Source organism: Lactuca sativa, chromosome 3 (assembly GCF_002870075.4).
Source record: "Lactuca sativa cultivar Salinas chromosome 3, Lsat_Salinas_v11, whole genome shotgun sequence".
In the NCBI taxonomy this organism is placed as follows: Eukaryota; Viridiplantae; Streptophyta; class Magnoliopsida; order Asterales; family Asteraceae; genus Lactuca; species Lactuca sativa.
The window spans coordinates 1,005,583-1,033,360 of NC_056625.2; the positions used below are offsets into that span (position 1 = coordinate 1,005,583).

Genomic DNA, 27,778 nt, shown 5'->3' on the forward strand with positions numbered 1-27,778 from the left:
ACAATTCCTATGATCATCTAAACATCATAAGATCAAGAACATGAACATGAACACTTTCATGAATCAAAACTTACACTTAAAACTTTATAGTTTTGATAACTTGTTGTTGTAAATGGATTAGCAAAGACATTACACCATCTAAAACAAGTTTTCAAGTACCAAAACAGTTTAGGGTAATGTTTCTAGTCCATTTCCAACAGCTAAAGTCGAAAACCTGCATTCTGAGGCTCCTACTCGCCGAGTGCATGAACCTACTCGATGAGTAGGTTGAAGATTCACATGAACTCGGCGAGTCCCCCTATGGACTCAGCGAGTTCATCAGACAGAATGCACAAAATCGACTTTTTTCAACTATTTAGCACAAATAACGAACAAACAATCCTAAGCTCTGATACCACTGATGGGTTTTGAGCATTCTAACACTTCCTAAGTGTACATGCAACCCTAATAACCTTGGATCTATGTTTGTCTAATTATCATGCAAAGTTGATTTCCAAGGCTATGATCCTATCTAGCATACATGGGGAACAATATTAACTTGAATAATAGATAGAACTACATACCTTGTTGTTGTAAGTGCTCCTTGAAACCTTGTGAGCCTAGCACCTAAAGTGTGATGCCTCAAATTCTTCATACAACACCAAATGCAAAGAATAAACTTGAGAGAGTACTCTAACACATTCAAAATCGGCCAAGCCCTCTTGTTTCTTAGTGTCACCGATTTTAGGGAGAGTTACATTGCTTATATAGTGTATGACATTAGGTAAACCCTAATGTTCCATGACTCTTAATTTCTTGATCCATGGGTTAACTCCATGGAGCATCCATGGAGCATCCTATGGGTGAAACCCAGCTTGACAATCCATGGAGCCTCTTAGCCCACTATATAAGATATGGAAGATTTACATAATCTACCCATATATCTGACTAGTTATCTTTTGATCGCTTAATTAATTCTAAATTAATTCTTGATGAAAACTAATTAAATAATATTATTAATATATTAGAACTTATAATATATTAATAAACCATATGTGTTATTTCTCTCATTTAGTTTATTCGATTTCATGGTGCCATGCAACCCAAATGGACCATGCCGGGTCGGGTCAAGTATTTACCATAAATAGTTATGGACTTAGACACATTATCCAACAAGGGGCACCATGTAAGTTTGCATGGTTATTCACACCCTGTTTTGTGATCCTCGGCATCCCAGTCACAAATCGAGGGACATATCGAGATTTAAACATGTCATTGAAAGGTTCAATGAATCTCAAAGGATCTAGGAGTTTTCGATACATTTAAAACTTAATATCGTTTTCTTTTTTCATGGTGGAAAATTAGTGAATCGTCATTCACTTACCTTCAAATGTTCTGCAATTTGGGTTACGACATCCCTCTCCCAAGTTGTGGAATATCGGGTTGGGTCCTAGCCTTAATATTTCATTTGGGTGATTTATTAAGGACTCAATCAATCAACTAACTTGAATTTTTCTCCCGTTTTGTAGATGTCAAAGTATGACAACTATAGTCTTCCCAAATCCCATGGAACAAGCTTTCCACATGAAGATGATATTCCATGATTCGATTGAGGAACACGAGATCATGCTTCACTTCCTCCACCTCCTCCTATTGTTCTACCTAACCCACAAGTTCAAAGGCTTGAAAAGTTCAAACTCACTCAAGCCCTTTTGGCAAGTAAACATGAAGAAGGAAAGTCAGTGTGTCCACACGTCTTAGAGATAAAGTCACACATTGATAGGTTAATGTTGGGAGCCGTTGTTTGTGAGGAGCTGGCTGTTGACTGGGTTCTTCAGTCGCTTCTTGACTCATATAGTGAGTTCGTAAGAGAGTACTATATGATAGACCACGACGTGACCCTCGTCGATCTCACCTATTTGCTTATTGTTGCTGAATCAGTGATGATTTGGCGCACTGGAAAAACAAAGTTGATTAGTGAATCTGCCTTCTAGACCTCTATGAACATATGCGATGGACAACGAAAGGCATGCCATGGTCGAAAAGTTTGATCATAACAGAAAGGCAAAGTCTGAAGTAGTTTCGTGTGCTGTTCCAAAAGAGTCAATTTGCTTTTATTGCCAAGAGAAGGGGTATTGGAGATGAAGCTGCCCAGTCTACCTGAGAGATTTAAGAGATGGGAGAGTCAAGACATTTGGCTCTACTTCAGGTAAAATCCACTATCTAACTCCATTAAGTTCCTATTCATTGATTCTTAATACATAATGTGATAATATTACATTTGAATGTTTTGCAGGATAAATGAAAAGAGAGGAAGCTTGATGGAAAAACAAGACGAGTTTGATCACGAAGAAATGGATCATGATCGCATGGATTCGAAGATCATGTTTTGAGCTTAGAAAGTTATGATAGATTTGTTAGGAATATTTGATTACATAGTTTTTCAGTTAATTTTGCATTCTAAGGACGTGTTTTCCGCTGCTTTTATGAATAAAATTATTTTTTTGATTTGTCTTATATATATATATATATATATATATATATATATATATATATATATAGCCTTGCAATGAAATCGTTGTGAGAAATTGATGTTTGTGTATTTCTATAAATGGATGTGATTCTTAGTTATGTTATTTTTGGTGGTGTCAAAATTTTCTAAGTAAGGAAAGATTCCCATCAGCCAAGTTTCAATTGGATAGAAACTTGGAATCATACAACTTGTATTGTGTGATGTATGGAAATCTTGGTACTTAGGAAATTAAGACTAATTCCTTGATCACACAAGTATGTGAGTCAAGTGAAGAACTAAAGTACTAGAACACAATGTTGTGCACTAGTTAAGTCCACCACAAATAACAATAAGACTATTCATCATAATTTACTAAAAGTCTGGTAAATGTGGTTATGCTTACAAGATTAAGTGTAATTATGAATCATTGAAAAGTTTCAATGAATGGCAAACGAATAAGAAGAATCATTTAGGTAGAAAGATAAAAATTTCTCCAATCTAAGAAGGGAGAGTACTTTTGTATCAGATTTTATGATCGTCTTAATGATTAAGAACCATATCACAATTGATCCTCTAAGGACATCTTATTGCACTAGTATGGCTAAGAAGAGGAATCAGAAATTGTTGAAATGGTTAAATCAAAAGGACGAGTCATACTTCGTTCCAAAATCAAGTCTTAGAATCGTACTCCAAGATTGTGAGTTGAGTGACACACACACATCAAATGTGAAGTAGAAAATTGCTTTTCCTACTCTTGCACGTTTGAGATTGGTAAGTTGTGATGTCTATGATAAGACAAAGACCAACTAAGACCAAATGTGTGTAATGTTTTGTCTTGATATAGACACACACTAACTCTTGGATATTTGTTTATCAATAAATGTTTCTTGATAAGAGAATCTAATATGCCAAGAGGTCAGTGGGAGTCTGAAAATATTGAAAAGATTCAAGAACTAATCAAGAGTAAACCTATTAAACACTAGCACACGACTTGAGGTTTGTAGCCTATCGTGTCGAAAAAATTCTTTTTATGTGCCAATTCTGTTGAGTGATTATGCATATGAGTTCTACGAGTTCTTAATAAAATGCATAAGGCAACCACCTTATTCAATGAAAGTACATTGACTGGAATAGGTGAGCTGCTAGATAACTTGGAAGCAATGGTGGGACCCTTGATGGCAAGAAATTAAGAATGAACAAGTTTTGTCCATAAGAGTTTGAATTTGTCACAAACATTATCTTTCGATTATGCTTATGGAAAATTCACATGGATAGGAACACATACACCATAAAATCTAAGTGTTATAAGGTTTCTCTCCTTCATGAAAACGATTGTGAGGAAACGCTTTCAGTAAGAGAGATTTTAAGAAGATAGCGATTATGTAAATTGCATTCTCAAATTCGATTATGATTACGGCATCCCTCTTCATAGTTCGAATTGTGAGATTTGGCAATTAGTTTGAACAATTGGGACTTAGTAAAATAAGTTCTGAATTAGTTTAGACACACATGTGATTTGTCGAAGGAAAGGTATGTGATTTTGAGAAGCTTATATAAAGGCTTATCGAAGCATATCGTATTAGAAACAATGAAATTTGGAAGTCAATATGTATTGTTTTCTAGAAGTTTAGCTGGTTTCTAAATACGTGTCAAAGCTAGTGGGAGCATAAATGTTATGTCGGAATGGATATAATCATCATGTTAGTGGGAGCATGATTATTATTTAAGTATTGCAAGTTGGCGATATTAATTACAGAAAAACAAAAGTTTCACTTTGCAAAGTTGCAGGGGTAGAAAAGTTGTTTTTGCTATAATTAAGGGAGAGAATGTTATACTTCGTTTCCAATCTAAAAGCTTAGATCAAGAAATTTTAATTGAATTTAGTCAAGGGTATATTTATTATTTGCATTCTCAAAGTTCGATTATGATTACAACATCCCTCTTCATAGTTCGAACTTTGAGAACATGGCAAATAGAAATATTATGACGATATTATAATAAGAAACTGGTAAAGTATCACATTTTTCATTATGAATCGTACGCTCGATTGCATATGCTGTAATATTCGACCATTTTAAAATTTTCCAAGTGCCTAGGGCATTTAGAGGGAAAAAGGAAATAAAACCGGTTTTGACTAAAATAATTAAACAACTGCCAAGGACAATCTAAGGTTCGCCAAGGATTGGTCGCTTGTGGACAGTTGAAACTATAGTCATGGATGGACCATATTGACATTATTATGAATAGATAAGATTCTATTTAGAATGAGTTGTTATATGGAAAATATGGAAATGTTTCCATATTGGGAGTTGAATATCGAGAATAAATGTCTAGATTAGAAACTTTTATGCAAGAAGGATGTTCAAAGGAATGTACTTTGAATATGAGACTTCATGTCTATGGAATTGTCTTGGAACAATATCCAATAGAGCACTTTGTGATTTCATTGGCAAAGTCTTGGTGACTTTGGCGCCGTGACATTATGAAAGGATTGTTGCATAAAATGTTAGAATCTAACATATTCTAGTAGTGGCGAGAATTTTGTATTCTTACACTAATGGATTAGGAATTGTGAAATGAGTGTGATTAAAAATGTTACTCAATTATACTATTTCACAAAGTAAGGACCATAAGTAAACATAGTGTGCATGCTAAGTGCATGGGACAATTGTTGTTATACTTCAAGTAATAAGTTGATTACCCGAAACATTATATAATGAATAATGTGTAATCAATATGGTGATTAAATAAAAGGAGTTTTATTTATACTCAAAATTTGGGGCCATATTGGGTTTGATTATTCTTGTGTTTCACTTTGCATGTTTTGACTTCCTTTGGGAGTAGGTATGAAAGAAGATTGTCATGAATCTAACTGTAGATTGTCTAAAGTGTTTTAGACATAGCAAAATTTTGCTGCAGGGTTCATGAGTGCTACTATAAGATTAGAGTATTGGAATAAACCCACGCTCACTTGGATCGCTTCATGGATTTTATCACGAGTGATTGGTGAGATGATAATATCTTATATTCTTGAAACCGAGATGTGTAAGTTGTATCTTGTGAGTCGGTTACACATTGATAATATGCAAACGCACCAGTAACTTGGTGTTATAAAACGTATTGTTGTGTGTAATTCGGTGAGTGAGTACAAGCGAGCATTGAGTCGAAGTTTATTTGTTCCTTTTACCCAAAGTGGGATAAAATAGATATATGTGGGCCCCTCGATGATTTAGTGATGACATCTAAGCGCTTGGCCAAGTCGGGACTAAGTTGATGTGTTCACTTGTAGTCTGTTATCAGTCGTCATAAATCGGAAATCAGGAAACAACACATAGACTGAGAGAATGATTTAAATCCATGTCTCACGTCTATACGATATCAAGAATGGATGAATATATGATCCCTTATCTAAAGGACACGCTATCTGATAAGATCAGAGTTGACAACGGCTTTTGAAGCTACGATTGTGGATCAGGATCTGAAGTCATATGTAGAATAGTTATTACACTTATCCAAGTGGCAAACTGTTGGATTAGTGTCTAAGTTCATAACTATTTTGGTATGTACTTGACCCGATGGTGCATGGTCCTTTTGGGTTGCCTTCATTAAAGCAACTTGATAGGATGAATTATGGAGAGAGAGGATTAATTATGATTAATTAATATATTATGAGAATTATATATTAAAGGAGAAATCATATTGCTTAATTAATATTAGTCAATAATTAATTTTGTGGCTAAAAGATATTAATTAAATAAAGGGGACTAGAACTGTCAATTGTGTGATAGTGGAATATTAGGCTAATGGACTTCATAGAGGATGGAGTGAACGAATTCTATGGGGAAACCCATTAGAAATCATCCAAGGCCTCTAAGGAGGGAGTCTATGGACTGCTTAGGGCCTAAGCATTCAAATTAGGGTTTCCTTGTTAGATAACCCTAATAGCCTCACATATTTAAGGACCCCTAGGGCACCAAAAACGTGGCTAAGAGTTTCCTAAGGGTTCTAGACGGTTTTTGGGTGCCTCTCCTCTTCTCCTTCTTCATCCTCTTGCTCTTGGTGTTTGTGAGCCATTAGAGGAGTGACACTTGTGACTCTAAGCTTTCAGAAGACAATTACAAGGAGGATTTGAGATTGTTATTGCTACATAACAATCAAGGTAAGATCTAAACCCTTTTTCTTATGTTAATATCGATTATCACATGCTAGATCTAGGGTTTAAAGTCTTGGATGAATGCATGTACAATAGAGAAACCTAGATCCAAGCATTAGGGTTTGCATGAGCACATAGGATGTTCTTATGGATATAAACCATCATAGCATACCTCACACAGTCCACATATGCACATAATCGATACTAGCTATAACAACTACATAAACCATATCAATCACATAAGTCATATCAATCACATTGCCATATCATATAAACATATAAGGATCGCTCCTCCCAAGGTCTTACTCCAGGATGCCATGGGCTCCCCCACATGGTCTTACACCTAAGTGTCATGGGATCCCCCCATGGTCTTTAGCTGAAAAGCCATGGGCTCCCCCACATGGTCTTACATCCAAGTGACATGGGCTCCCCTCATGGTCTTTAGCTGAAAAGCCATGGGCTCCTCCACATGGTCTTACATCCAAGTGCCATGGTCTCCTCCATGGTCTTTACCTAAAAAGTCATGGGCTCACCCACATGGTCTTACATCCAAGCGACATGGGCTCCCCTCATGGTCTTCCATGCAAGTATCACAAAGACAACTAGCGTACCACATACCACATAGTCAAATAGCATACCACATAATCATTAGCATACCACATATAGATGCATACCAAACATATCAGTAGTGAATCTACAATAAACACTACAACTAACTGAATGGTCCGACCTTGGTGCCTTCGACCCATTGGTGTGGGGAGGAGACTCACCTTACACTGCTGAAGTCCCGCGGATAAAACCCTAGCTGCTGGATGACAGATTCCTGAACTGTCCATATCAAAACAACACCCAATTAATAATTTGGTTCCAATACATAACCATAAGTATATGTTTGGGGTAAAAGACTATTTTACCCTTAACCTAACTTGGTCCAAAACCAAGGTCCAAACACACACTCTGAAAGCCCAAAAACCAATCAATGAACCAAGGCCCAACATATGGCCCAATTTTCCAAATTGGGCCCAAACCTTTACACGAACTTATCTTATGGCCCAACCATTTATCCTAGCCCAAACATTTGGCATTATGATGGTCTAATATCTCATAATCATCAAGGCCCAATTATAGCCCACCTATGTTCCCCAATTATGGCCTCTCTTATGAGCCTTATCCTAAAGCCCAACAATTTTCTTAGTCCATAAACATGTTCCCCATTTGGCCCACGAAGGCCCACATCAAGTTAGTCCAAGAAATGGCCCAATAAGAACCCAAACCCAATTAGGGGTTTTCACATAAAATGACGATTTGGGTTAAGTGTTCTTACTTAACCTATGAAGGACTTAATCCATTAAGTTCATCACTCCACTAGTCCAAACATCCATTATTGTTGGGTGTAATTCAAAATTCCAAATCTAATGGTCCAAAAGCGGGTCCCGAAAAATCCAAAATACACATTTCCAAAATTAGGGTTTTCTAAACCCTAATTAGGGTTTCCAACCAAATCAAGAAACCAATTAATCCAATAGTTAATTTTTACATTAATTAAAGTCTAATCAAGTCGGGTACCACCCACTACCACTTCGAGCCGTGGTGGCTGGCGGTGGTTCACAGCGGCAGCCACCACCTCACGGTGGTGGTGGTTATGATCTTGGGCCAAAGAAATACCAAAAGCACTCCAAAAATCTATCCAAAAGCACCTAAAAGCCCATAGCCACTGGAGATGGTGGCCAGCAGTGGCAGAACAACGGCGAAAGGTGCTGATGATTTTCCTTCCATTTCCTGCCCAAAAGAGATTCATATAATCATTAAACTCATGAAATAAGTTCATTCTTACACCAAATCATGCACACAGCCACCTCCTTACGGTGGCTGGTGGTGGCAGAAGGAGATGATATGGCGGCAACCACCATGGTTGGCTGCCATTGTGGTTGTTTAAGACTTCCCGCCATCCACCCACACACACATACGACTAACACACACTCGTTTGCTGCTCTAAACATAAAATGCACCTTGCACACACAATTAACATGTACAATATCGCCACTCATGCGGTGGCAGACAATAGTCGAGGGATGTAGCAAGATAAGCCGCCGGTTGGAGCGGCAGCGACGATGACGACGTGACCGGCGAGACATGACAGAACCACGAAGAGGGGTTACATCATCGACGGAGAGAGAGACTTGGCAGGCACATGGTTTTCGTCCCGTCTCCCCACAGTCACAATGTTGAGCTTGTGACCCCCATCCTTGTCGGCGAAGAACATAGTGGTTGCGGTGCTCATCGGTCTATTTGTGGCTACCAGATGACGACGGCTGGAGCATGGTGGCTTAAGGGTGGCGGCTGGATGTTACGGCTAGGGTTAGGGTTAGTATGCATCCAAAAACGGGAGGGAAGGGAATGACGGGTTTTAAGTCCCGTGTTCCTTTCTATCTGATAAACGAAATTGACACATTCGGTCCCTCCCACTCTTAATCTTTTCAAAACAGATCCCTAAGTTACCATTCAACCCTCAACATTTCAAAATCCTCTCAATTTAAGTCCCAATCTTACCAAACAGCCCCTGACTTCTGAAAATCTTTACAAAATAAATCCTGTAAATTACACTTTTACCCCCGAAATCCAATTTATAACATTTGGCTCCCCAAAACCAACACCCTACTAAATATTATTAATTTGGCTATAAAATAATAATAATAATTACATCTCGGGGCTTTAGAGTTTATTATTTATTTAATTGATTTTAAACAGAATGTTACAACTCTCCTCCACTTAAATTAGATTTTGTCCTCAAAATCATTCCTTACCACTCCTGACACGCCAAATAACTTGAGCAACACAGCTACAACCACAAGTGATGACTTGATTATTTGTATATATTTTAGCAATCGTTTTCTTTTACTTGTAGCATTTTTAACATTCTTTTTGCAATAAATCGTTAGATTTATTGTTTTGAATATTTTTATTCGTTTAATCTAATTTTGTGTAGATTTGTTCGAGCAAGATGGTATTTGGAGATTCGTTAAAGCCACATCGAATTCCTTGCAACCACGATTGAAGTCTTGTAGCAAAATCCAGGAGCGAAAAGAAATGCAAAACAAAGCGATATAAATTAAATTTACGGATTTTGACAGCTTTGCACGACTTTATTCAAGCGATCAAACAGAGGGTCAAATGATGTCCGATTGAGCTGAAAATTTACAGGAGTCTTCACAACTCATCAATCTTCGACCTCACAAAAAATGAGCGGATTTAAACAAGTTTAGATATGGTTTTTGACCTAGTGAACATCAGAACAGGAAGCTGCCAGGTTTAGCTTTGGCAGCCCGATACATAAAGCTTGTGGCAATCCATTTTCAGATTTTAAATAGCCCAAATTTTAATTTCCAGCAGCCCACATGAATTATTTATTAGCCCAATAAGTTTGTGTTGGTGGTGGAAGGAAAGCAAGTCACGCAAGTAGGGCATTTTTTGGAGTTAAGAAAATGAGAAGGCAGTGAGTGGATAGGGAGAACAAGAACGACGCCTCTTTGGTTTCTTCTAGTCTTATGTTTCTTTTCTTTTCTTATTTTTGGAACATTGCATTTATAATTTGTTAATGAGTTATTTATATTTTTAATTAGATTAGGTTAGGTTAAATTTTGTATTAATACTCGGATTATGGATGGAGTTTTTGGAGCAACAAGAAGTGACGATTTCAAGAAGCTTTGTTATCTTCGTTTCGTAATCGGTATTGATATAATTTCTATCCTTTTTATTGTTATTATTATTTTGTCTAGTTAGTTTTTATTTTCAATATTGGTTGAATCTATGAAACAATTAATTGATTAGGAATAGTTTTGTATGGTTTTGATGGCATGCTATGAAATATTTTCTAGTAAAACATCTATTTATGTTCATATGTCTTTAATCATGAGTTTAGATATGTGAATAATTAATTAGTTGATTAATTTCTTGATTAAGTAATAGATCTTCAAATTAACAAGCAACAAATGGTTCTTGTGATTGTTTTTCTTTCACACAATCATGAAAATATTTTCTCCAACATGGTGGTGAAAGCATTTTGACTCCTCTTGGATTTGGTGGCTTTTAAATCTTAATGCTAGTTAATTTTCATTAATTACATGCTTCATGGAAATTATGACTTTAACTAAGAAAATGTGTTATGAGCTTCTCTAACCATTGTATTAACTAAGAAAAGTCTAGGTGATCTCAAACTTCTTAGATTGCTATAGCCAAATTAGTATCCATTAAACCCATTGCACCATACAATTATGATGATTAGTCAACTAATTGAACTTGTGATTTATCCCGACATTGGAATGTTTTATTTTATAGATTTTGTATTTTTTCCATTTTTGTTATTTTTGTGAAATAGTTTTTATCGCATTTAACATTTTGAAAACCCCCATATCATTTTATATTTTTTTATTTCGTAGAAACTGAATGCATAGATTTGATTCGATCCCTATTACCACTACTACAATTCAATTTTGTATGTTGTCGTATATAGGTTTTTTTTATTTGGTGGTCTCGACAACCACAACAAGCATACCCCCAGCCTTTCCAAGGCAACCAAAACCAACCTGCAGGGTTCTAAAACTCGAAGATGAAACGAATTCCTTGCAATATGATCCCCTTTACCCAATTTGAAACCTAAAGTCTCGAGATGGTCTGTCTCCCTGACGGACCGCCTATACTGAATCATCGCTTGAATTCATTACGCTTATCTCCCAAGTGGCTGCTCAACTTCTGATAACTTGAGGTTCCCACTAGAAAACAGAGACACAGATCAAATTTCCCTGCAATACACTTATTCTTAACAGAAAACTCAGATAATCTTTCGAGTAGGAGACTTATCCTTGCAATGGTTAGACTCAGACGAGAGTTGCGTAACAGGGTGAAATCAACCACTTTAAGATTATTTAACTCAACTGCGAACAACTTAGCGTATACCCCGAATACGAGCAACTCCACACACTGATCCCAAGTCACTGAACTGATCTCGACCATAGACTTGGATAACATTGAACACTCCAAACCAGCAAAGAGGGAAACGACCTTTCACTAACCACCATGTAACTCATGGTATGCAAATGACATACGACCTCACTTAAAGATATAACCTAAACACAAACAGGGAAGCAAACTCAGAGCTACACTTACCCAAACCCTTGGAACGAAAAACTACATCATGTAGTTTCCCACAATTACTGCACTGAATCTGGCCCTGCTGGTGGTAGCAACCGTCAGGAAATTTACCCACCTCTACCATAATGTTATTTTGGGAGGTTGGTGAAGTCTATTTGTAACATCATGCTGCGAGATAATTCTTAATTGAATTTTGATCGTGATTTGATCAGGTAGAGGTCTCGGGCCTCAAAGGATTAGGCTTGGATCTAGAGGGAGAAGGCCATTGGGCTATGAGTTAATATTTTAGGCTAAAGGTGAAGTTGGGCTTAATCGGAAGCTGGGTATGTTGGTCGAGGCTTTTCGCGGTGTGATAGATGGTTTACCACGGTACGATAGGTATTATAGCCCAATCCCATGAAGATTAGATTTTCCTCTATATTTAAGGGAAACACAACCGTGTTTTAGGTCATTAATAGCCTCCATCTGGCCATTAAGCTCCTTGGGAGAAAACCCTAGCCACCATATTGCTCTTTCACCATTTCATTTCAAGTTTTATGCTTTTTGTGCACTTTTAAAGATAGAGGAGGTGGTTCTTGGTGTAATGAGTGATTGCTTTAGCTTTGATCTAGCCTCATATTGTGTTTCTGGACTTGGGTAAGCCATAAATCTCCTACCTTAATGCTTTATTTCTTTGTTGTTGACTTGGTTATGAAGTTTTGGTCCCTTTTATGGATGCTCTTAGAGTTTGCGGAACTCCGGAGCTTGCTATGACACTTTTATGATCATTGGACTTCTATTAATAGAGAAAAGGGACCACGTTTGGGTTTTCTTGAATCCATGCACAAATACTTGGCCTTTAGAGAGCTTAATGGATTTAGGGTTTAAGATATTGCCTTGTGGTGATCTCTAATTGCATAAAGTTGGAAACTTTATCCATTAAGTCAATGAAAAGAACCAAATCTAAATTTATGAGCCTAGATATGTAAGGATTAATCTCTTAATGAAGAAAATCATTTCTAACCAAAACCGCAGCATGATCAAGGAAGGCCCGCGGCATCGTGGTGCGTTGTAACACGTCTGTTTTGTCTAGACTTGGCCATAACATGGGGGTTGTTGACTTAGTTAACCGTTGATTGTTAATTTTTGGCCAGTTTGACCTTGGGTCAAATTTGAATTATTTGGGTTGTTGATTAAGGGTTTACATTTTTTTAGTGATAGTCGGTATGTGGGTTTGATCAGAGCAAGGAGTTGAGAGTGTAGCAGTGTTTCTCCAGCTTTACGATTCAGGTGGGTCTTCTTACTATGCCACGTGTGACCAGGATGTAGCCCAAGACACTTGTATGAAAGAACAATATATATCCCCTGACAATTGTATGAAAGACCAAGATGTAGCCCATGGCAAGTTGTATAGTGGAATGAGTGCCAGCGGACGATACATATGAAGGTTATGTATGTTGTATGCATATTGAAAAAAGAGTTGGCAGGTCGGCGCTAGAGTCGAGAACTTTGTTTGTATGTGTTGTATGTATGGTGGAATATGTGGTATACTAGGGAACTCACAAACCTTTATGCTTACAACTGTGATTAAATGTTTTGAGGGTTGTTAGTGAGAAGAGCTCGATGGGACTGCACACTCACATCGAAGATATTGGTTTCTACCGTTTTGCAATTCAACTATCTTAATCTTATGGTTTTCAAACGAATGAATGCCACTTGATGGTTTTAATTTAGGGACGTTAGAAGTTGGTATTAGAGCCTTAGTTTGAGGGATTCAGGAACGCATTATGATGTGTCTAAAATCAAACTAAGGATTGAGGGATTTTATAAATTAAATGTTTGACAAAATAATATTTTTATTTAAAGAAACTCGAATGAAATATTTAGGTCAGAAACATGAGCTCAATCTTTCGCCATGTTCTTGTTTGATTGTTGGCCTGAGATCGTGAACATGGTTTCTTGATCTAACATTAATTTATAAATGAGGATGTGATACGTATAAACAATTGGAGCTCAGTTAGTAAGTGATTCCCAATATACTCATAACATTAGTGTTATCGATGTTGGATTAGGTGTCTAAGCCCATAACTATAATTGGTATGTACTTGACCCGATAGTAGCATAGTCCTTTTGGGTTGCCTTCACCGGAGAAATTTGATAGGATGGATTTTTGAGAAAGAGGTTATTTTTTATTTATTAATATATTATATGAATAATATATTAATTGAGAAATCATATTATTTAATTGGTATTTATCAAAAAAATAATTTGGAATTAATTTAGTGATCAAAAGAGACTGATTAAATTTACAGGGAATGATTAGGTAAATCAGTAATACTTATAGTTTGGGCTACTGATCCATGTTTATTAGGGATGGAGTAAATCTATATGAGAGTCCATGAAGGTTTAGTCATTAGGAATGGACTAAATCTGTAACATCCCGGAATATCAAGAGTAAAGTTGAAGGGCTAAAAATGTAATTGGGAAAGGGCAACTCGGCGAGTCCACGAGTGGACTCGGCGAGTAGGGTCGCGACTTTGGTCGCGTGTTAAGTGGCCAACTCGGCGAGTCGGCGGCTAGACTCGGCGAGTTGGTGCTGAGTGGAGAAAACCCTAATTTCGGAGGATGAGCCTTATATAAAGGACATTATACCCTATCCCCAGCCTCCTTACCCTCCCTTGAAGTCCAGAAAACCCTACTAACGCGATTGTGAAGGATTTGAGTGCATTTGAGCCTTGGAAAGGAGATTTGGAGGAAGATCTTGGAAAGTTAGGAGGCTTGGAGCAAGGGGCTTTGCTTAGATTCAGATTTCCTTGCTGTTGGGGCTTCCTTTTGAGGTATTATCTCGTTCTTGGGCTGCTATTCATCTAGATTCACCATTTTTGGGATGTGTGGGAGGTTTAGCTTGTGGTATTTTGAGTTTGAAGGATAGATCTGAGGTTGCTACCTCAGATCTGGAATGAAGAAGGTCTAGAGTGCATTAAAGTCCCTGTTCTTGAGTGTTTGGTGAAGCCATCTTGTCCCAAACCCTAGCCTTAGAGTTTAAAATGCCTAGATCTCCTTGGATTCACGTAAAGTTTGCCACTTTACGTGATGGATGGGTTATAGGAGGGTAGATCTACGTTTCCGATCAATTGCATGGCCTGGAAGGCTTCTGTATGGGATGAGATCTAGAGGCACTCGGCGAGTCATAAAGGTGTACTCGGCGAGTTGCTTGAAGATGGACTGGAACTCGGCGAGTTGGAAGAACAACTCGGCGAGTAGGTTGAAGATAGCCTTAGACTCGGCGAGTTTGTTCTTGGACTCGGCGAGTTTGTTCTTGGACTCGGCGAGTCTGGTCGCGAGGTCTTAATCCTTCTTCAGGGTGAGCTGTGTAACAGTGAGTCAAGGGATGAATTGGTGAGTCGAGTGAGGAAGGACTCAGAGTTGTTGGACTCGGCGAGTCTCGGGGTGACTCGGCGAGTTGAGTCGCGAATTGTGGGAAATTCTGAGCATGGGGACTCAGCGAGTCATCGGGTTGACTCGGCGAGTAGAGTTAGTCAGGGGTTGACTTTGTCTTGTCTTTGACCAGGGTTAACCAGTTGATTCCATGGGCATTTTGGTAATTGTTAGCTTTTGTTTTGAGTTCAGAGTCTTGGTGTTGGCTAGTGTTGGAGATCGTATCAGTGGTTGGAGTAGCTTGGGTTTATCTGTTCAGTCGGCAATTTCGAGGTGAGTTATCCTCACTATATCAACAGGGTCTAAGGCACCAAGGCCGGCCCTTTGTCTGACTGAGATCCGGGTATCATTGTTATGTTATTACATTGTTATGTTTGCATCCTGGTAGCTAGGATGGTATATGTTAAAGACCTGGTTAAGGTCGGTATCCTGTTATGTAGGGTGATGCTATGCTAGTGACCGGTTAGGCCGGTATCATGGTTAGGATGATGATATGTGATGTGATTTGTTAGATCGGCTTGTTGACTGTGAATTGTTACATGATTGTATGTTTATGTGCACATGGTTGTTGGACTGGGGTTGGGTTGAGGCGGGTCCTGCTTTGTGCTGTAGGCCAAGATACCCAGGGCGGACCGGTTGTCCCGAAGGCCCAGCGAGCGGTCCGGATAGGCTGTAGGCCCCAAGAGGGCGGACCAGACATGCTGAGGCTCGGAGAGTGGACCAGGCCGACTGAAGGCCCAATGCGGGCGGACCAGTCATACTGTAGACTGAGAGAGTGGACCAGGTGGATTGAAGGCCCGGTGCGGGCGGACCAATCACACTTTAGACTCGATGTATATGGCTGGACTCAGAGGGTGGACCAGGTGGACTGAAGGCCCGGTACGGTGGACCAGTCACACAGTAGACCCGAAGTGCATGGTTGTTCTGTGTTTTGTTATGATATGGCATGTTGTGCGTGTATGGTATATGTGGTTGGTATTTTGGGGGTATCTCACTAAGCTTTCGGGCTTACAGTTGTGGTTTAATGTTTTTCAGGTTCTTCAGGAGACCGTGGCAAGGCAAAGGCGTGATCGTGCCGCTCCACATGATTATGTTTTATGATGTGATTTTGGGAAGACTCTGATAATAATTATATTGAAAACCTTTTTGTAATAACATTGAGAAAATGGGTGGTTTTTGAAAAAGTTAAAATTTGTTGAAATTTATGGTCGTTACAAGTTGGTATCAGAGCCTTTGTTTGAGTGAATTGGAGGAACATTCGTGTGAATCCAGTCTCAAATCAGGGAGAGTTTTTAAAAGAGAATTTAAAATGGTTTTCAAAATGAGTAAAAGGAGGACGCGGAGGTACGATCAACCGGAGCCAGTAAGTAACCCCAAAATACCATACATGATATTTGTTGTTGAGCTTTGATAGAACAACATGCTAGTATTAGGCTAGAGATCTTCAGGGTTTCATGATAGTGTTGCCTGATTTATGATGCCTGCTAGCCTAGGGTCCTCTGTGGGAGATTTCCGGTGTTCCTCTAGGAGTGAGGACTGAGCGTTTGTTATGTATGTATTCACTAGGGTGTTGTGGTAGTACTTCATACAAATAGTGGTAGGTGTGGAAGGTAGTATGGCCCCGTACTACTGAAAGCACATGACCCATACGTGTATCAGGGAAACCATGACCTCTAGGGTTGGGTTGGGAGTTGGTTCCTGGGATAGTGGGAGGTGTCTGAGATTTTGTGATGTTTTTCAGTATGGTGGTCACGAGGCATGCTGGGAGCGGATCCGGGTTGGATCAGGAGCCGGAGAGGGCGGTCAGGGAGGGTCGGTACCACCCGAGGTTATTGGTCAGATGAGCACAGGCGAGTTGGATGCTAGGATTCGTGAGATCCTGCATGATGAGGTTGCTGCATTGTTCCGGGCCGAGCTGCCAGAACTGTTTGGGTCAATCAAGACCGCCATGGTTGAGTATTTTGATGAGTGCTATGTGGCTCTCACTGAGACGGCTGCCGCGGCGGCTACAACGGCTGTAGCAGCGGCAGGGGGAGGAGCCGGTCGAGGTTTTCAGTATCAGGACTTCGATAATACGAAGCCTCTTACCTTTGATGGAGTTCAGGACCCGATTGTTGCTATGAGATGGTTTTCGGACGTGGAGGGGTGTTTCTTCACGTGTTCATGCCCCGCTGATCAGAGGGTGAGGTGTGCTCTGAACCTGTTGAGGCTCGGGGCGAAGGATTGGTGGAGATTGACCACGGGGTCATATTCGGATGCGCAGAGGGCTGCAGTTTCATGGGATCAGTTCAGAGAGATGTTCAGCACTCGTTATGTTCCGCGGGTTGAGAGGGAGAGATTGGCTCAAGAGTTCCTTGAGCTGAAGCAGGATTCGGAGTCGGTGACGGAGATCACCAGGATGTTCACTGAGAGGGCGATGTTTTGCCTTGAGTTCGCTTCGGAGCAAGCTCAGATGTCCCGATATATGAGTATGCTCAAGAGGGATACCAGACAATTTGTGTCTACGCAGAGGTGCGAGACTTTGTTGGAGTTGCAGGAGGCCGCCAGGCGGCGTGAGTTGGAGATTGAGTTGCAATTGCGAGAGCTGAGGCAGGCTCCGGTGCAGTCGCAGCCGGCGTCGAAACGGTCCAAGACCGTTGATTCTAGGGTAGGAGATCAGAGCAGCCACACTTGTGGGAAGTGTGGGAAGGGTCACACCAGAGTTTGTAGGTCCGGTGGTGCATGCCGCAAGTGCGGAAAAGAGGGGCACTATACGAGGGATTGTCGGCAGTCAGCGCCGGTTCGGGATTTGAGGATTTATTATCATTGTCATCAGGTTGGGCACTTGAGGGTCAACTGTCCACAGCTTGTTGCAGGACCGGTGCAGGCTCCAGCACCAGCCACTTCGAGGATCACGGGCGGAGGTCAGGGTGGAGCGGATCCCCCAAGGGCTTAGGGTCGTGCTTTTCAGCTTATAGCAGAGGAGGTCAGAGCAGTGCCGGATGCAGCTGCGAGTATGTTTCTTTCTTGATATCTTGTTATCTTGTGATTATTGTGGAGTATTGTTTGTCTGGTAGTCTCGTTGTGTGGTTTTCGGTTTGGTTTTCGTTGTTCTTTGAGGGTTTGGTATGGTTATGGATTTAGTATTGGGAATTTCGTTGGTTATCATTCATGGGGGTTATTAGTGGAAATCTGGCATCTGGTTTGAATGTTGAGTAGCATCTGCATTCTGAGGAGTGGTTAGCTGCAGATTGAGTTTCTTTCGAGCTTGGGATGATCAGTGTTGTTATGTGATTTTGTGAAGGTTGCTCGTGCTAGTGGGGATCAGTTCGCGTATAAGTGTTTGTGTGGTGTAAGGTGGTTGAGGGAGGTCGGTGATGACGACCGGTGATTGATAGTCAGTGCTATAAGTGGGGGAGAATTGGGAAATTCTCAGGAAGATCGATGAGCATATGAGGTTGTTTAGATGTTTGGGATTTAGCAGTGTTTCTGTCAGCCAAGAGCGTAGGCTGGTATGAGTAAGTGGCAGGCATGCGGGGCGGGATACAGACCAAGGGTATTTGATTGTGGAGAGCCTGGGATCAGGCCGGGATTGAGTATGTATGATGGAGATAGAGTTCGGAACCCCTAGAGGGCTAGAACAGTATGCGTGGGAGGATTTCCCGGAGAGATAACTCGGAATGATGAATGCTAGTTGAGCGGTCCGGATAGACTGAAGGCCGGTAGGCGTACCAGTCAGGCCGAAGGCTCGGAGGACAGTCCAGATTGGCTGAAAGGTTCTGAGAGTGGTCCAGATTGGCTGAAGGCCTGGTAAGGCGGTCCAGTCATGCTGATGACTCTGCAGGTGTTGTTAGACCGGTTCGAGGAAATGGGTTGAGTATGTCACGATGTGTTAGCATTAGAAGGTCTGGCCCCGGGTATTGATCTTGATTAGTGGAGATGGTGCATGGACTCGAGAGTCCTTGCGAGCAGATTCAGAGCATGTGTGTTGCATGGATAGCGGTTATGCTATAAGGGAGTGGTGTAGCGTTGGGCGAGCACCGTGGCACTTGTCGCAGTGACAAGGCGGCCAAGTGGATTTCCTTGGTAAGGAAAGAGAGAGGAATGTAGCTCCGAGAGGGAGTGTAAATTCACGGAAGTGAAAGCGGCAGTGCAGAGTTATGATTGGAATGATCCAATTATGGTCTTTGAGCAGCGTGATTGCGGCAGTGGTGTGGAATCACATCCGGATTGGATGACTGCTGAGGTCGCGGAAGGGATTCCGCGGGTGTAGAGCCAAGAGGCTCGAAAGGGATGCAGGGATGGAGTCATGGATTCCCAGCTTGATTCTGATCAAGGAATTGTGTATATAGTGGTGAGTCATCCTAGGGGGATGTTTGGAGGTGTCGTCAGTGTGACGGGTTGTCCCATCCCGAGGGTGCTAGAGCTAGTTCAGCATGTGCATGCGATTGCAAGAGGAGAACTCATGGGAGTTGCTCTGAGATTGAAGGATGTGTCCTTCTGTCAACCTGGAGTTGATGGAGTTGGACTCAAATCGGGTGTCCGGTGGTTCACGGTGATTCTAGCTCGTTGAGTCGAGTGATTGTTGTGAATTGGAGTGGGTGAGGTATCATGGAATGATACTCAGTTGATGAGTTGGTAAGTGTGGTTGTCAGAGGGCGAGGCCAGTGGCCATCTTAAAGCGGTGGTCGGAACACCGCGGGAAGGAAAAATTGGGTTTTTGGGTTTCGATGGTTGTGCTTTGAGGAACTTGGTCTGGTTAATGCCAGGTGATGCAATGCGAGAGTAATTCTGGAGTTGAGTTGCCGCAGGCTTCGAGGACGAAGCCTAATATAAGTGGGGGAGAATTGTAACATCCCAGAATATCAAGAGTAAAGTTGAAGGGCTAAAAGTGTAATTGGGAAAGGGCAACTCGGCGAGTCCACGAGTGGACTCGGCGAGTAGGTTAGCGACTTTGGTCGCGTGTTAAGTGGCCAACTCGGCGAGTCGGCGGCTAGACTCGGCGAGTTGGTGCTGAGTGGAGAAAACCCTAATTTCGGAGGATGAGCCCTATATAAAGGACATTATACCCTATCCCCAGCCTCCTTACCCTCCCTTGAAGTCCAGAAAACCCTACTAACGCGATTGTGAAGGATTTGAGTGCATTTGAGCCTTGGAAAGGAGATTTGGAGGAAGATCTTGGAAAGTTAGGAGGCTTGGAGCAAGGGGCTTTGCTTAGATTCGGATTTCCTTGCTGTTAGGGCTTCCTTTTGAGGTATTATCTCGTTCTTGGGCTGCTATTCATCTAGATTCATCATTTTGGGATGTGTGGGAGGTTTAGCTTGTGGTATTTTGAGTTTGACGGATAGATCTGAGGTTGCTACCTCAGATCTGGAATGAAGAAGGTCTAGAGTGCATTAAAGTCCCTGTTCTTGAGTGTTTGGTGAAGCCATCTTGTCCCAAACCCTAGCCCTAGAGTGTAAAATGCCTAGATCTCCTTGGATTCACATAAAGTTTGCCACTTTACGTGATGGATATTGGATGGGTTGTAGGAGGGTAGATCTACGTTTCGGATCAATTGCATGGCCTGGAAGGCTTCTGTATGGGATGAGATCTAGAGGCACTCGGCGAGTCATAAAGGTGTACTCGGCGAGTTGCTTGAAGATGGACTGGAACTCGGCGAGTTGGAAGAACAACTCGGAGTTTAGGTTGAAGATAGCCTTAGACTCGACGAGTCTGTTCTTGGACACGGCGAGTCTGGTCGCAAGGTCTTAATCCTTCTTCAGGGTGAGCTTGTGTAACAGTGAGTCAAGGGATGAATTGGTGAGTCGAGTGAGGAAGGACTCAGAGTTGTTGGACTCGGCGAGTCTCGGGGTGACTCGGTGAGTTGAGTCGCGAATTGTGGGAAATTATGATCATGGGGACTCGGTGAGTAGAGTCAGTTAGGGGTTGACTTTGTCTTGTCTTTGACCAGGGTTAACCAGTTGATTCCATGGGCATTTTGGTAATTGTTAGCTTTTGTTTTGAGTTCAGAGTCTTGGTGTTGGCTAGTGTTGGAGATCGTATCAGTGGTTGGAGTAGCTTGGGTTTATCTGTTCAGTCGGCAATTTCGAGGTGAGTTATCTGTTAGATTAGTGTCTAAGTCCATAACTATTTTGGTATGTACTTGACCCGATGGTGCATGGTCCTTTTGGGTTGCCTTCACCAAAGCAACTTGATTGGAGAAATAAATAAAGAGAGAGAGGTTATTATGATTTATTAATATGTTATAAGAATAATATATTAAAGGAGAAATCATATTTGTTTAATTAATATTGATCAATAATTAATTAAGAATTAATTTTGTGATCAAGTGTAATTAATTAAACTAGAGGGGCTGAATTGTAATTATGTGATAGTTGCAAAATAGGGCAATGGTTATCCTTGTTAAAGGATGGACGAATTCAAGGATAAGGATATCCTTAAAATCGTCCAAGGTCCAAGAGATAGGGATTTTCAAGGCTTATCTTATGGTTGCTTGATGGGCAAGTAACTAGATAAGGATAAGGACTGAAACCCTAATCCCAACCCTATATAAAGACCCCTAAGGCCTTAGAATTCATGTACTTGTTCCCAAGAGGTCCTAAGGACGAATTCCTACCTCTCTCCTCTTTCTTTATACCTTCTCCACTTGCTTATGGTGTTTGTAAGCCATTAGAGGAGTGACACTTGTGACTCTAAGCCTTCCAAAGTCAATTCAAGGAGGAATTGGGATTGTTATTACTACATAACAATCAAGGTAATATCTTAAACCTAATTATATGTTAATATTGATTTCCATATGCTAGAATTAGGGTTTATAGTCTTGGATTCAAAGCATGTACAATAGAGAAACCTAGATCCAGGCATTAGGGTTTGTATGAGCACATAGGATGTCTTATGACCAAAACCCATCAGTGGTATCAGAGCCATGATTGGTTTTTATTGTATTGATGCTTGATGTAACTGAAAATCGTGTTTTGGCCTCACTGTTCGACCTGACTCGGCGAGTCACTCTTGGACTCGGCGAGTTCCAGAGGGTGACTCGGCGAGTCGGTGCGTCAGATAGTGATTATCTCGGGATTTCTTGCTGTTTTTGCATTAGGATAGTTACCTTATCATGTTAGATCAATATTAATCCGATTATATGATATATTTGACTATAATTTTGATCTAATTGAAGATATTTATCAATTAATAAGATAATTGTTTCCTTATAAGATAATTGATTAATTATTTTGAGTAAACTGATAAATTGTTTTGCAAGAAATCATTAAATAAACCAAATATGGATAATTATGTGATTAAATGTTAATTTGAATTATTTGTTATTTGATCCTTGATGTTATGAAAAGTTTCATAGTTTGCCCTTTAGGTTTTATAGTTTAAATTTGAACCCCAAAAGTTTGATGTTTTGAAATTTAAATAGTTGAAACCCTAATGTTTTGAAAAAGGTTTCAAAACTTGCCCTCAAGTTTTGGAATTTAAATTTTGATTAAATAGTTTAATTTTGATGCATATTTGAATTCTAAACCCTAATGTGTTGAAATGTTTCAAAATTTGCCCTCAAGTTTTGGAATTTAAAAGTTGATTAAAAGTTTAATTAGGAATGTTAAATTCTAAAACTCTAGTATTGTTTTGAAAAAGTTCAAATCACACCCTTATGGTTTATTAATTAATTAAGGTGTATAATTAAAGGAGGTTTAATAAATCCATAAAAGTTTAGGTTTACAATTTAATTGAATTAAAAGTATAATTGTTAAATTAGACCAGCTAGTATTTTGAAAGTATAAAATACACCCTATACTATATATAACATTAAAAGTCTAACATTATATATATGTATGAGTAAAAGTCAGTTTTATCGTTAGTAGGCCTCATTCACGAAGCTAGTCTATAAGGGGTGTTTAAGGAAATTGCCTATAAAATGGCGATTGAATGGGTATCCACTCTTACCCACCGCACTCTTGACTAGTGGAGGGTCGTTAGCCGAACGGGTAGGATATGATGAAACCTTCTATTATAAGTATAATAAAAGTAACTAAATGTTTTCATAAAATTCTCAATCTTAGTTACTTAGGCAAAAGTGAATTGATGCAATTCCATGAAATTACACTTTGTGCCCTTGGGAAGATGTTAGTAGAGCGTGTGTGGTTTACCGGCACACTAATTGGTTCTAAGCAAAGGTAGAAAAGGGTGACTCAATGTTTGTCATAGTTCGGTGGAGCGTGTGTGGTTTACCGGCACATCGAATAGGTGACTGTAACATGTGAGGGCACCATGTAAGTTTGCATGGTTATTCACACCCGCTTTGTGATCCTCGGCATCCCAGTCACAAACAAGAGGGGCATATCGAGATTTAAACATGCCATTGAAAGTTCAATGAATCTCAAAGGATCTAGGAGTTTTCATAGATTTAAAACTTAAATTTCTTTTTCGAAATTAGTGAATCGTCATTCAGTTACCTTCAAATATTCTGCAATTAGGGTTATGGCATCCCTCTCCCAAGTTGTAGAATATTGTGTTGGGTCCTAGCCGTAGTATTTCATTTGGGTGATTTACTAAGGACTCAATCTATCAACTATCTTGAATTCGTTTTTCTCCCGTTTTATAGATGTCAAATTTCGACAACTATGGTCTTCTCAAATCCCGTGGAACAAGCATTCCACATGAAGATGATATTCCACGATTCGATCGAGGAACAAGAAATCATGCTTCACTTCCTCCACCTCCTCCAATTATTCTACCTAACCCACAAGATCAAAGGCTTGAAAAGTTCAAGATCACTCAAGCCCTTTTGGCAAGTAAACATAAAGAAGGAAAGTCCGTGTGTGCACACGTCCTAGGGATGAAGCCACACATTGATAGGTTAAGAATGTTGGGATCCGTTGTCTGTGAGGAAATGGCTGTTGATTGGGTTCTTCAGTCACTTCCCAACTCATATAGTGAGTTCGTAAGAGAGTACTATATGATGAAGTACGACGTGACCCTTATAGATCTCACCTATATGCTTATTGCTGCTGGATCAGCAGTGATTTGGCGCAATAGAAAAGCAAAGTTGATTGGTGAATCTGCCTTCGAGACCTCTATGGATATAGACAATGGCAACGAAAGACACGCTATGATCGAAAAGTTTGATCATAAGAGAAAGGCGATGTCTGAAGTAGTTCCATGTCCTGTTCCAAAAGAGTCGATTTGCTTTTATTGCCAAGAGAAGGGGCATTGGAGACGAAGCTGCCCTATTTACCTAAGAGATCTAAGAGATGGGAGAGTTGAAACGTATGGCTCTAAGATAGGTAAAATCCATTAACTAACTCTTTTAAGCTTCTATTCTAGATTCTTAATACATTATGTGATAAGATTACAATTTATGTTTTGAAGGATCGAAGAAAAGAAGGGAAGCTTAAGGGAAGAAGTGAGCAGAATCTAACCGTGAAGGAATGGATTTCAATCGCATTTCTCGAAGATTAGATTCTTGAGCTACTACTTAGAGTTAGAATTAGATTGCTAAGAAAGAAGTATTAGCATAAGTTTTTCAATGAGTTGCATTGTAAGGACAAATTTTTCCGCAATAAAATAAATTTTGATTTTAAATTTTATTTATTTATCCTTACAATGGCGTGTATGAAAAATTGATGTTAAAATGTTTCTATTATTAGCAATAATGAATTTGGTTCTTATTATGGAAAGTCAAGAATTTATCAAATAAGGAGAGTTTTCATCACCCAAGTTTTAATTGGACAGGAACTTGGAATCATGCATCTTGGTTGCATGATGAATGAGAAATTTCATATTTGGAAATTAGACTAATTCATTGTCAAAGTGTCAAGTGAAGGACTTGGAGATCGAATACACAAAGTTGCGTGTTGATCAAGTCCACCATAAGAGTAACAAAGACATTCGTCATGATTTACTAAAGGTTTAGTAAATATGATTATGCTTATAAGATTAAGTGTAATTCTGAATTGATTGAAAATGTTTAAATCAATAGCAGAACAAATAAGAAGAATCAAGTAGGCAGAAAGATAAAAGTTTCTCCATTCTAAGAAGAAGGGAGAGTACCTTTTATGCTTTATGATAGGTCTTAATGATTAAGAACCATATCTCAATTGATCCTCTAAGTAAGTCTTAGTACAATTGTATGTTTGAGAAGAGGAATCAAGAATTGAAGAAATGGTTAAATCAAGAAGTCTATCATACTTCGTTCCAATAACAAGTCTTAAAGTTAAGATTGTGGCAATGAGTGAAAAGTATTAAAGGTTTATAACATTCATAAAATGTGGAAAGTTGTGATTTCTTGAATAAGACAAAGACCAACTTGGACCAATTTATGAAGTGTTTTGATAAAAGCTACACTAACTCTTGAATATTTGTTTGTCAAGAAATGGTTATTGACAAAAGAATCTTATATGCCAAGGAGTCAGTGGGAGTCTTAATGGTCTTGAAAGGTTTCAAGAACAAATCAAATAAACCTTATCAATCATCGCTAGCACACGAGTTGAGGTTTACAACCTATCATGTTGACATTATTTTGTTTCTGTGCTATTTCAATTGAGTTAATTATGCATGTGAGTTCTCATTTTGAACGCATAAATGGCAAATCACCTCAATAGATGAAAGGTACATTGATAGGAAAGGGTGAGTTGCTTAACTACTTGGAAGACATGGTGGGCAGCTGTGCTACCATAAAGGCAAGAAATCAAGATTAAGAAAGTTCGGTCCATATGAGTTTGAATTTGTCGTAAACTTTGGTTTTAACAAATTCACATGGATAGGAACACATACACCGCTCAAATCTAAGTGTCATAAGACTTCCTCCTTCATGAAAATGATTGTGAGGAAATGCTTTCACTAAGAAAGATTTTAAGAAGATAGTGATTGTTAAAATTGCATTCTCGAATTCGATTATGGTTACGGTATCCCTTTCCATAATTTGAATTGTGAGGTTTGGCAATTAGTCTTAATCGTTTAGACAAACATATGAACTATCTAAGGCAAAGGTGTATAAGTTCAAAAAGCATTGATAAAAGATTATCAAAGCACTAAGTATTAGAAACATGAACTTAAGAAATTCAATAAGTTTTTTTTTCTAGAAGTCGAAGTTAGTGGGAGCATAAGTGTTATGTTTTATAGTAATCATAATGATAGTGGGAGCATAAAAGTTATGATTGTATGATTATTATGGAAAGTATTGCAAGTTGGCAATATTAATTATAGAAAACAAGAGTCATTCTTTGCAAAGTCGTAAGGATGGAATAGTTGTTTTGCTATAATTAAGGGAGAGAATATTATGCTTCATTTCAAATCTAAAGGATTAGGTTGTGGAATGTTAATAAATTTAGTCAAAGGTACATAGTGTGTTCTTAAAATTTCGATTATGATTACGGCATTCCTCTTCACAATTCGAATTTTGAGAACATAGCAAATAAAACATTATGCGTCGTGTCCCATACGCTTCGGGTATACGATCGATTGCAAATGCTTTAATGTTTGACCATTATAAAATTTTCCAAATGTCTAGCGCATTTAGAAGGAAAAGGGACTAGAATCGGTTTTGACTAAAATAATTAAACAACTATCAAAGGACAATTCAAAGTTCGACGAGAATTGGTCGCTTGTGAGTAGTTGGAAGTATAGTATTGGAAATTATGGAAATGTTTCCATATTGGATGGACCATATCGACATTATTATGAATAGATAAGATTCTATTAAGAATAAGTTGTCATATGGAAAAATATGGAAACGTGTCCATATTGGGAATTGAATATTGAAACTATGTCTAGATTAGAAACTTTTATGCAAAAGGATGTTCAAAGGAATGTACTTTGAGTGAGAGACATCATATCTAAGGAATTGTATTGTAACAATCTCCAATAGAGGACTTTGTAATATCATTGGCAATAGTCTTTGTGACTTTGATGCAGTGACATTACGAAAGGATAATTGCATAAAATGTTAGAATCTAGCATATTCTATAAGTAGCAAGAATTTGATATTCTTTAACTTATGAAAAACGGATTTGGAGTTGTGAAATGAGAATGATTGAAAATGTGTTCAATGTGATCTATTTCACAAAGTAATAACCATAGGTAAACATTGTGTGCATGCTAGGAGCATGGGACAAGTGTTGGAATTCAAGTAAGAAGTTGATTACCCGAAACGACTAATAATGAGTAATCGATATGGTGATAAATAAAAGGTGTTTTATTTATGCTCAAAGGTTTGAGGCCATATGGGATTAGTATTATTCTTGTGCTTCACCTTTGCATGTTTTGACTTCCAGAATAATTGAGTTTATTAAGAATAATCGAATTATTCGAACGGGCCACAGTCATTCATACGTTGGAAGTAGGTATGAATAAAGACTGTCGTGAATTGGTGTGTAGATTGTCTAAAGAGCATTAGACATAAGCAAATGTTTGCTGCAACGTTCATGAGTGCTTATGAATTTGAATTTGAGCATTGGATTAAACCCACGCTCACTTGGATCACTCCATGAATTGTATCACGAGTAATTAGTGAGACGATAACATCTTATATTCTTGAAACCGAGATGTGTGAGTTGTATCTTGCGAATCGGTTGCACATTGAT

The 27,778-nt window shown here is 39.2% G+C and overlaps 1 pseudogene; it reads right to left on the reverse strand.

Annotated features, from left to right (window-relative positions):
- Positions 1–8,593, reverse strand: part of LOC111892907 (PLASMODESMATA CALLOSE-BINDING PROTEIN 4-like) — a 35,584-nt pseudogene extending 26,991 nt beyond the window's left edge.
- Positions 8,594–27,778: the final 19,185 nt, after the last annotated feature.